Genomic DNA, 8,506 nt, shown 5'->3' with positions numbered 1-8,506 from the left:
TATTATTAGGTACGAAAGCACTAAAATACATGAACAGAATTCCTTACGAAAAAAAAAAAAAACAGAAAACGTGCATTTTGAGTGCATTTCACATTCTTAGTTGCCATAACCCAATATGCATGCAAACCACTCTATAAGATGAAAGAAAACGCCATTTACAGTAGCGTGCCTTTTGAGTGTTTGTAAGGTTGTTAGGCACAAAAAACCTAAAACCCATGAAAAATATGCTATATTGGAAAAAAACACAATATTACCAAAAATGTGTCATTTGAGTATTTTTTGGAGCTATTTACGTATCAAAACGCTAACACGTAAGCAAAACACACAAATAGAGAAACAATAACATTACAAAAAAAAAGTATATTGAGTGTTTTCATACTTGTTACGTACAAAAACCTCAAAATGCTTGGAAAGTGCCCTGTATGGGGAAATAAAAAGACATTACGAGAATCTTGTATTATGAGCGTTTTTGAGCTTCATTGGTGTCAAAATGCTAAAATGCATAAATAGCACTCTATATGAAGAAACAGAACAACATTAACAAAAACGTATATATTGAGTATATTTCACATTCTTAGGTACCAAAACGACAAAATGCATGCAAAGCACCCTATTTGGGATAAGGAAACGAAGTTCCCCCCAAAAAAAAAGTGTCTCTTAGCGTTTATGAGCGTGTTAGGCACGAAAATGCAAAAAGAGAAAAAGAAAACACTCTATATGGGAAAAGAAAACAAAACATCTCTTTTCAGTCTTTTTGATATCCTTACCTGCCAAAACTAAAACGCAAACAAAACGCGCTTTATGGAGAAACAGAATAACATTACCAAAATAAAGTATTTTCATTGTTTTTGAGCTTTTCACGCACAAAACGCCAAAATGCATTGAAAGTACTGTATATGGGGTAACGAAAGAACATTACGAGAAACATTATGAGTGCTTTTAAGCTTCTTAGGCATAAAAAAACGTTAAAACGCATAAATACCATACAGTATGAAGAAACGAACATTAGCAAAAATGTGTTTTTCAGTATATTTCACATTCTTATGTACCAAAATGTCAAAATGCATGCAAAAGCCCTTCATAATGGGAAACCAAAGGAAATTTTCAGAAACGTTTCTTTTGAGTGTTTATAAGCGATTTATGTTTTTAAACGATATTTGAATAGGAAACGAGATTCCCAGAAACGTGTCTTTTCAGTGTTTGTATGAGTGCTAGGCACAAAAACGCTAAAGAGCATGGAAATCACCCTATATGGAATACAAAACTACATTACGAGAAACTTATCTTTTGTGTGTTTTTTTTTTTTAGCTTCTTCCGTACCAAAACGATAAAACGCATGCAAAATACCCTTATAAAAAAAGAAAAAGTATTTTGAGTGTTCTGAGTTTGTAACGTAGGAAAACGACGAAATGCATGCAAAATAACCTGTATGGGGTAACGAAAGAACATTACGAGAAACGTGTTCTATGAGTGCTTTTAAACTTCTTAGATAAAAAAAACGCAAAAACGGCTAAATATCCCTCTATATTATGGAACAGAACAACATTACTAAAAACGTGTATTTTGAGTTTTTTTTCACATTCTTAGGTACCAAAAAGCTAAAAACGCATGCAAAATCCCCCATATGAGCAAACGAAACGAAATTTCCAGAAACTTGATTTTTGGGGAATTTATGAGCGTTCTAGCTATCAAAACGCTTAAAAGCATGGAAATCAACCTATATTGGAATACGAATGAACATTACCAAAAATGAATATTTTGAGAGTCTTTCACATTGTTAGGTACCAAATTGGCAAAATGCATGTAGAGCCCAAAATATGGGGAAACAAAACGAAATTTACAGAAACGTTTCTTTTGAGTATTTATGAGCTTGTTAGACACAAAAACACTAAAAAGCATGGAAAGCACTCTATACTGGAAAAAAAAAAAACATTACCAAAAAACTTTTTTTTCAGGTGTTTTGAGCTACTTTCTTAACAAAACGCTAAAACACATGTAAAATATGTGGGAAAGAGAATAACTAACAAAAACAAGTATTTTGAGGGCTTTTGAGCTTGTTATGAACAGATACGCCAAAATACTGCAAACTACCCTATATTAGGAATAGAAAAAAAAAAAAACGAAAAACGTGTATTATGAGTTTATTTCAGCTTCTTAATTACCAAAACCCTAAAACTCATGAATAGCACTCTATATGGAGAAATAGAATAACATTACCAAAACGCCAAAATGCAGTCAAAGCATCATATATGGGGTAAGGAAACAAGATTTCCAAAGAATAAATGTGTCTTTTGAGTGTTTATGAGTGTAATAGGCATCAAAACACTATAAATTATACAAAATACTCGATATTGTTAGGCACCAAAGCGGTAAAAAGCATGGAAATCACCCTTCATGGGAATATAAAACGGCATTACGCAAAACGTGTCTATCGAGTGTTTTAGAAATTCTTATGTTCCAAAATGCATGCAAAAATATATGTTATGGAGAAACAAAATAATATTACCAAAATCAAGATTTTTTTTTTTCTAGTTTTTCAGCTTGTTACGTAGAAAAATGTCAAAAAGCATGGAAAGTACACTTAATGCGGAAAAGAAAAGACATTACATGAATCGTGTATTATGAGTGTTTTTGTGTTTTTTTTAGGTTTCAAAACGTTAAAACACATGAATAGCACTCTATATAGAGAAACAGAATAATATTGCCAAAAATGTGTATTTGCATGCAATGCACCTTCCATGGGAAAAGAGAATGAGATTTCCAGAAACGTTTCTCGAGTGCTTATGAGCGTGCTAGGCACCAAAGCGCTAAAAAGTATTAAAAGCACCTTCTATGGGAATAGAAAACAGCATTACCAAAAACGTGTCTTTTGAGTGTTTTTCAGCTGCTTTGGTACCAAAACTCTAAAACGCATGAAAAAATAACCTTTATGAATAAAAAATAACATCACCAAAAAGAAGTATTTTCAGTGTTTTAGGACTTGTTACGAAAAAAAAAACCTATATTCATGTAAAGTATCCTATGAGGAAAGGAAAGGTCATTACGAGACACTTTTATTATAAATGTTTATCAACTTTATAGGCTCCCAGACGCTAAAACGCATTAACATGTCTCTATATGGAGAAACAGAAACACATAACAAAAAAAAATATGGAAAAAAAAGACGACATATCCAGAAACGAGTCTTTTTGACTGGTTATGAGCGTATTAGGCAAAACGCATGGAAAACCCCCTATAAAGGAAAACAAAACAGTAATATATGCGGAAACTAAAAGACATTACGAGTATAGTGTATTATGGGAGTCTTGAGCCTCTAGATACTAAATACTAAAACGCATGGCTAGCATATCTATGTAATGAGTGCAAAACTAGGGCACAGTTAACCTACCTTAATTAGGCTCACCAAGCACTCACCACAAGAACCCACTGATTAATTTAAACCTCCTGCTTAGGTTCACAGAAACCCGGGCCACAATTTAAAAATTTAATGGTTGAGTACATAATAAAGAAAACACAAATGAGTACATAATAAAGAAAACACAAATAAAATATGAGTGCTTAACACTCTTAGAGGCCACACTGCTGGCACTCCAAAATACCTGATCCCATGAGAAAATGGGTAAATCCACATACAAATAAACAGGAGAAATAAACACTTCACGCACCAACACAAGAAATGTTATATGCCACTGACACTGTCCCACCCTAACCAGTACCCCCAGGACCCTCACACCCTATAGGCCCAACCGCACACCGACCCAACGCGCTGAAGGTACACCACTACCACTACCCTGAAGTACTGCAGCTCTTCCTCCATGCACGGCGGTACTAACACCATAGCAGCCAGGGACAGCAGGTTCCTCACTGCAGCCTTCTTAGTTCACAGTATCTGCTACGGTGCCACCTCACTGACGTCCCACAGCACACTGCCAAGACCAAACTCCTGCCAACCAAGCGTACAAATCACCACCCTATCTCCCAATAATGTCCCCCAATGTGCACTGTTTCACCATGAAAGAATACAACAAATCCCAATAACATACCTGCAAATCAAATGGCAAATCCACCACTACTCTGCACCCTGTCTCTCTCTCGCTCGCCTCTCCCGCCAAAATCCCCACAACAACAAACCTTCAGGGCCTTAAGACTCCTTTTGGCGGGCCTCGCTGACTAGCCTGTGAGCCTCTCGCAGGCGCGCCCACTTCAACTTCTTACATCTATATCGAGAAATAGAACAACATTGCCAAAAACGTGTATTTTGACTCTTTTTTTCACATTATTATTATTATTATTAGTCCATGTAAAGCTCACTATATGAGGAAACGAAACATTACTTTTCTTTTCAGCGTTATTCAACTTATAATAAACCAAACGCTGAAACGCGTGCATCCACTCTGTGGCGAAAAACAAAATAAAAACATTACGAAAACAAGTGTTTTTAATGTTTATTTATTTGTTTATTTATTTATTTATTTATTTATTTATTTATTTTTTTTTTTTTTTGGCATGTAATGTAGAAAAACGTAAAATGCAGGCAATATGGGGAAATGAAAGGACATTACCAGAGACATGTATTATGAGTGTTTTTAAGTTTCTTAGGTACCAAAACACTAAAATAATATTATTAAAAACGTTTATTTTCAGCGTATTTCACATGTTTTGATACCAAAACGCCAAAATGCATGCAAAGTACCTTATATGGCGAAGAGAAACGGCCGTTCCAGAAATGTGTCTTTTGAGTGTTTATTAACGTGTTAGGCACCAAAACGCTCTAAGGCATGGAAAACTCTCTATATGGGGAAACAAAGAAATTTACAAAACACGTTTTTTGACCTAGTTCCGTACTAAAACGCTAACATTCTTGCAAAAAACATACTTTAAGGAGAAAGAGAATAACTTTACCAAAAACAAGTATTATGAGTGTTTTCAGCTTCTTTCGTACAAAAACGAAAAAATGCATGGAAGGTACCCAATATGGGGAAATGAAAAGACATTACGAGTATTGAGCATTTTAAGTGTATTTAAACTTCTTAGGTACCAAAACTTTAAAGGTTATGAATAACATTCTATATGTAGTGAAGAACATTACCAAAAATTTGTATTTCGAGTATTTTCACAATGTTAGGTACCAAAACGCCAAAAAGCATATGGCGAAGCGAAACTACTTTACCAGAAAAGTGTCTTTTAATTTAATTTATTAATTAATATTTTTTTTTTTTACGCCCCAAAAGGCTAAAATACATAGGAAGCACCATATATTAGGTACTAAAGCTTAAAAACGCATGAATAGCACTCTATGTGGAAAGACAGAACATTACCGAAAACCTGTATTTTGACTGTTTTTCACATTATTAAATTCCAAAACGCAAAATCCATGCAAACCACCTTATATGGGGTAAGGAAACGAAATAAAAAAAAAAAATCTTTTAAGTGTTTATGAGCGTGTAAGGCACGAAAACGATAAGAAGCAAGGAAAGCTCCTTATATGGGAAAACAAAACAACATTACATTTGAGTGTTTTGAGTGTTTTTCAATTTCTTGCTTACCAAAACGCTAAAATGCATGCAAAACACCCTTTGTGGAAAAACAGATTAACATTATCCACAACAAGTCTTTTAAGTGTTTTAGAGCTTGTTACATACAGAAGCGCCAAAATGCATAAAAAAAAAAAAATTACCATTTATATATATATATATATATATATATATATATATATATATATATATATATATATATATATATATATATATATATATATATATATATATATATATATATATATATGCAAAAGAAAGGACATTGCCAGAGGTGTGTATTTTAAGTATCTTTGAGTTCCTTAGATACTAAAACTTTCATACGCATGAATAGCACGTGGTATGGGAAAAAAAAAAAAACATTGCTAAAAACGTGTATTTTAAGTGTTTTTACATTATTAGGTACAAAAATGCCAAAATTCACACAAAGCATCCTATATGTGGAAAGAAAACGACTTTACCAGAAATCTGTTTTGTGTTTTTGAGCGTGTTAGCTACTAAAACGCTAAAAAGAATGGAACTCACCTTATATGAAAAAAAAAAAAAATATTACGATAAACGTATGTTTTGAGTGTTTTTCAACTTCTTACGTATCAAAACGTTAAAAAGTATCCAGAACAAACTTTATGGTGATATAGAATAACATTATTAAAGATAACTCTTTTAGATTTTTGTTTTTAACTGTTATGTAGAAAACGACAAAATGCAATTAAAGAACTCTATATGGTGAAACGAAAAGACATTACGAAAAACGTGAATTATAAGTGTTTTTTTTTTTGTTGTATCTTTTTTGGTACTAAACGCGAAAACAGGTCATGGAGAAAAAAAACAAAAAAAGGAAAAACTTGTACTTTGAGTTTTCCTCACATTGTTAGGTATCAAAACGGCAAATTGCATAAAAAGCCTCCTTTATGAAGAAACGAAACGACATTCTAAAAACATATGTTTTCAGTGTTTTTGTGCATGTTAGGCACCAAAACGCAAAATAAGCATGGAAAGCACCCTATATGGGAAATGAACACAAAATTTCCAAAAACGAGTGTTTTTGATTATTTTTAGCTTCTTGCGTACCAAAAAAACACATAAAAAACACTCTACATTGAGAAACATAATCAAATTATCAAAACAAATATTTTGAGGGTTTTTGAGCTAGCTATGAAAAAAGACACCAAAATGTATGGAAAATATCCTACATGAAAAAAGTAAATTCAATTGAGAAACGTGTATTATGAGTGTTTTTGAGCTTCTTAGTTACCGAAACAGCTAAAACCCAATAAGAGCACTCTATATTGAGATACATAACAAAAATACAAAAACTTTTTACTTTGAATGTATTTTAAGATACAAGATTTTGTATCTTGAATGTATTGAATGGTATCAAAACGCCTAAAATGCAAACGACATTTCCAGAAACATAGCTTTTAAGTGTTTATGATGTGTTAGGCACCAAAACGCTAAGAAAAAAAAAAGCATGGAAAGCACCCTATATGGGAAAAAGAAAAAAAAAAAACGTGTAAAAGACTCGTTTTTGTATTTTTGTATTCTTTTCAGCTTCCTACGTTCGAAAACGGTAAACGGATGCAAAAAAAAAAAAAACTTCAGAGAGAAACTGAACAAAAATACCTTTTTTTTTTTTTATGGAGAAGACAAGTAATATTACCAGAAACAAAAATTTAGTTTTTTTTTTACTTGGTACGTAGAAAAAATCCCAAAATGCATGCATGAAAATACCCTATACGGAAATAAAAAGACGTAAATAGAAGTGTAATATGAGTTTTTTTTGAGGTTCTTAGGTACCAAATTCCTAAAACGCATGAATAGTACTCTATATGGAGAAACAGAAAAAAAAAAAAAATAACATTACCAAAAATGTGTATTTTCAGATTATTTCACATTGCTAGGTACGAAAACGCAAAAAATTCATGCAGAGTATCCTATATAGGGAAAAGAAACGACATTTCCAGATAAGTGTCTTGGGTATTTATGAGCGTGTTAGGTACCGAAACGCTAAAACGCATGGAAAGTACCCTATATAGGAATAAAAGAACTTTACAAAAAAACGTGTCTTTTCTATGTCTTTGAGCTACTTAAGTAATAAAACGCTAGGATAAATGCAAAACACACGTTATGAAGAAAGAAAATAACATTATCAAAAACAAATATTTTGAGTGTTTTTGAGATTCTTGGGTATTAAAACGCTAAAACGCATGAATAGCACTCTATATGGATAAATATAACATCATTATATATTATATATTATATTATCTACTATATTATATAATATATATATTATATATTTCTATATGGATAAATATAACATCATTATCTATTATATATTATATTATCTACTATATTATATAATATATTATATTATATATTTTAGTTTCTTAGGTACCAAAACAGCAAAATGCACGCAAAGCACCCTATATGGGGGAAAGGAAACGAGATTTACAGAAAAGTGTCTTTCTAGTATTTATGAGCGTGCTAGGCGTCAAAACACTGAAAAAAAAGCATGGAAAGCATACTATACGGAAATATATATATATATATATATATATATATATATATATATATATATATATATATATATATATATATATATATATATATATATATATATATATATATATATATATATATATATATATATATATATATATATATATATATATATATATATATATATATATATATATATATATATATATATATATATATATTTTTTTTTTTTTTTTTTCATCTTCTTCATCACCAAATCGCAAAAACGAGTGAGGAAGCACTCTTTAAGGAGAAATAGAACATCACCAAAAATGTATATTTTGATTGCTTTTCAAATTCTTAGCTACCAATACGCCAAAATCCATGAAAGCACTCATGTAGGTACAATAACGGCAAACTGCATGAATAGTGCCCTATTTGGTAAAACAAATATTGATTGCCAGAAACGTGTTTTATGAGTGTTATTGACCTTA

General features: G+C 31.6%; 1 long non-coding RNA gene across 1 annotated transcript; it reads right to left on the bottom strand.

Annotated features, from left to right (window-relative positions):
* Window positions 1-3,470: 3,470 nt before the first annotated feature.
* Window positions 3,471-4,146, bottom strand: LOC135098619 (uncharacterized). The gene is made up of 2 exons (XR_010267415.1): window positions 4,044-4,146; window positions 3,471-3,943 (listed from the first exon to the last, which is right to left on the bottom strand). It is a non-coding gene; the product is annotated as an uncharacterized LOC135098619 (long non-coding RNA).
* Window positions 4,147-8,506: the final 4,360 nt, after the last annotated feature.

Source organism: Scylla paramamosain, chromosome 1 (assembly GCF_035594125.1).
Source record: "Scylla paramamosain isolate STU-SP2022 chromosome 1, ASM3559412v1, whole genome shotgun sequence".
Taxonomy (NCBI): Eukaryota; Metazoa; Arthropoda; class Malacostraca; order Decapoda; family Portunidae; genus Scylla; species Scylla paramamosain.
Note: the sequence above shows the minus strand (reverse complement) of the source record. Positions and strands in the feature narration are given on the sequence as shown.